Source organism: Etheostoma spectabile, chromosome 22 (genome assembly GCF_008692095.1).
Source record: "Etheostoma spectabile isolate EspeVRDwgs_2016 chromosome 22, UIUC_Espe_1.0, whole genome shotgun sequence".
Lineage (NCBI taxonomy): Eukaryota > Metazoa > Chordata > Actinopteri > Perciformes > Percidae > Etheostoma > Etheostoma spectabile.
The window spans coordinates 762,401-765,469 of NC_045754.1; the positions used below are offsets into that span (position 1 = coordinate 762,401).

The 3,069-nt window shown below is 40.0% G+C and overlaps 1 long non-coding RNA gene across 1 annotated transcript; it reads left to right on the forward strand.

Annotated features, from left to right (window-relative positions):
- The first annotated feature begins 348 nt into the window (after positions 1 to 348).
- On the forward strand, positions 349 to 2,609 carry LOC116672485 (uncharacterized). Its single transcript, XR_004327562.1, has 3 exons — positions 349 to 570; positions 1,017 to 1,046; positions 2,528 to 2,609. It is a non-coding gene; the product is annotated as an uncharacterized LOC116672485 (long non-coding RNA).
- Positions 2,610 to 3,069: the final 460 nt, after the last annotated feature.

Consider the following 3,069-nt stretch of genomic DNA (forward strand, 5'->3'; position numbering starts at 1 on the left):
TCCCATGTCGAAGTGTCCCTGGGCAAGACACCTAACCCCGAGTGTGAATGTGTGTGAGTGTTTATCTGATGAGCAGGTGGCACCTTGTAAGGCAGCCTCGGCCACAGTGTATGAATGTGTGTGAATGGTGAATGTTTGCTGTATGATGTAAAAGCGCTTTGAGTAGTCGTTAAGACTAGAAAAGCGCTATATAAATACAGCACATTTACATTTAACACTGTCATCCACATTCCCCTTATCCTTCTGTGGCCACGCTGTAAACCCAGGGTTTGTTTCTAATTATACTTATGAGTGATCATTACTTATTCTTTTATGTTTTGTAAAAACCTGCTATCATTTCTATTTAGCTGAATGATCCATTGCACTAATCAGGTTTAGCAGAGATTACTTGGTATATTTACCAACATCAAAAATGGGAAGGGGCTAATTCAAAAAACTGCCTGGTCACGTGACAAGACCAGTGTCTTATAACGTGCATCCAAGGGTCTCTACACCTGGTGGGATAAGCAAGGGATTGGTAGCAAACAGACGGGACACTGACCAGACAAGAACCTTACTCCAAGTGGAATGGTAAGTATGTAAAAAAACTGTTGTAGCCTAGTTAGCTTTGTGGGAAATTTTAATACCCAAAAGCTTGCAGATAATTTGTTGACACAGTTTTTTCTTCTGTCTGTCTGTCTAATGCATAATTGATTGCTAACACTAGTAACTCAAAACGTGTCAGTTAAAGTTTGCTTAGTGTTAAGAGTCTGAGGACAGCTCACATACCGGCGAGTTTGCTCAACTGTACCATTTATATAACCGTCATTTCACACAATAGAAAAGCAATTCAAGCGCTGTCGGAGTAAAGGAGTGCAGCAGGCGCTGTGGAGGTCGACCCGTCCTTGGCCGCTCTCTTTTTCCCTCTCATTCCCTCTTTTCTGTGTAACACAGGCGTTGTTTTGGTTCTAATACCTTATTGCATTTAACAATGACATTGTTGAGCTCAACATTTTTCTTGTTTTCTATTTGAACAGATCCTTGTGGTGTGAGGATGTTATGGAAGTGTAAGTATTATGAGTTCATGTGGGAGAAAAGGGGTTACCTTGTAAAACATTATCCGTTAAAACATGGAAACTATGGTAGAACTGTCCCATTTCCCTGCTTAAACCAAGAATGCGTGTGCACATTCAACTCCATTAATGCACTTAAGGTCCACTTAGCAAGATTCACCAGAAAACCCAGGGTGCACAACTGAGTGAAACTGCCCAAGTAACCTTTCACTGTCATGTGATTTTTTCTGCACCCTGCACAGAAGCAGTCTCTCACTCCACATTTACTCTTGTCCTCTTCAAGGAAAACATTGGTATTTTTAATTTGGGGCATGATGTTTTTCATTTTAACATCAACATTTTAAATCATATAAAAGCAGGGTGGCCTTAAAAAGTCTTAAATCACTTCCTAAAAATAAGGCCTTAAAATGTATTAAATTGTCTTAAATTCAGAGGGGACAGGTCTTAAATATGTTTGTGTCATGTCACGGCAAAAAATGCAGGCCATCTGTTCTGCCAGCCAGGTCGAATATTTTTTTCCAGTAGGCTTTGTGCTGCGTTGTCGCAATAACATGACCCCATTTGTACATGTCCTATCCCCTGACCAATCGGCTATCCTAACCTTAACCACTCGAGGTCAAATGCCTAACTCCAACCAATTGAGCTGCTTCGTGGGCGTGTCTTGCCGTGGCCGTAGTCAGTGAGATTCGTAATTTTGCGGGATTTGTAATTTTGCCGCACACAGATAGTACAGCAATGGTTGAAAGCCACCTAGAAACATGAGGAAATGCAAGTGCAATTACAAATTGATTGAAAACAACGAGTATTCTTGGTTAAGGTCGGTGCCTGGAAATGCTTATGTAGCAAACTGCGTTATGTGTCGGAAGATTTTCAAACTTGGGACAATGGGGATCAGAGTAGTGGAATCCCACGTACGGAGCAAAAAACACGTAAAGAGACTACGTAAAGGCACGCCAGCAACCCACCATTGCTAGTTTCTACTCCACCATTTCCACTGCTGGCAACAATGACAACACTACAATACTGGATGTTACGATGGGAAATCCACAGCCAACACTGCCAGCTGACCTACGAGCAAAATGTGGCTCTACGTCAACCGTGACAAGCCACAATTCATACAGGTCAAATGACGGGATTGAAGAAGTGTTCAAAGCAATGTTTCCAGATTCAGGGCTTGTACAGTCATTTACCTGTGGAAAAGACAAGACCAAATTCGTGGCTAAATTTTGATTGGCGCCATATATAAAAAAGAGCTCATCACAGAATGTATTTCTGTGATATTTCCAATTTCCATTCCAAATTTAGGACCACACTTACAATAAGTGTGGTCCTAAATTTCATTTAGAAGTGGTATTAAATTGTCTTAAATTTAACTTGTTTATGCCTGTAGCCACCCTGAAAAAGAACATTCATGGATGTTTTCCAGCACTACTTTGCAGATGGCTTATCTCTTTTTTGTTCTTTGTGTTTTTCAGGTGTTCATGGAGTTCAGCAGGATTGTGGGCAAGACCTTCAAGCAGGAATTCTATGAGAGCATGGATCGGCACAATCCTTGTCTTTGAGGGAATGTTGGACAGTTTCACAACAGACCAATGTAGGTCCATAAACATGATGTACTTTGCATTAGTTTTCACAGGTTTTGTAAAAACATCTTATCACAATGCTACTCCATTAGTTGTATTATTCAGTCCAAACATTGCTTGGCTTGTTTATGTTTTCTTATAGATCATTATTTGTTTTTCATTTTAGCAATTTAACTTGTAGTACTAGGTTTATTTCCCAAAAGACAACAGAGCCAACTGCGATCCATACACAGGTGCTCAGAAGTCTTCCTATCATCCTTGGGGACAACCCCACAAAGCTCTTCAAAGCAGGCTTTGTAAGTAAAACCTTGCTTTCTTATAATTTTCACTATTATTTATTTTCACCATGGCACTCTTATATTGATTAAAGTGTTTTTTCAAATGAGAAATCTAATGTAATGATCGTGCCCTTCTGTTATTCTATATTTAGGAAT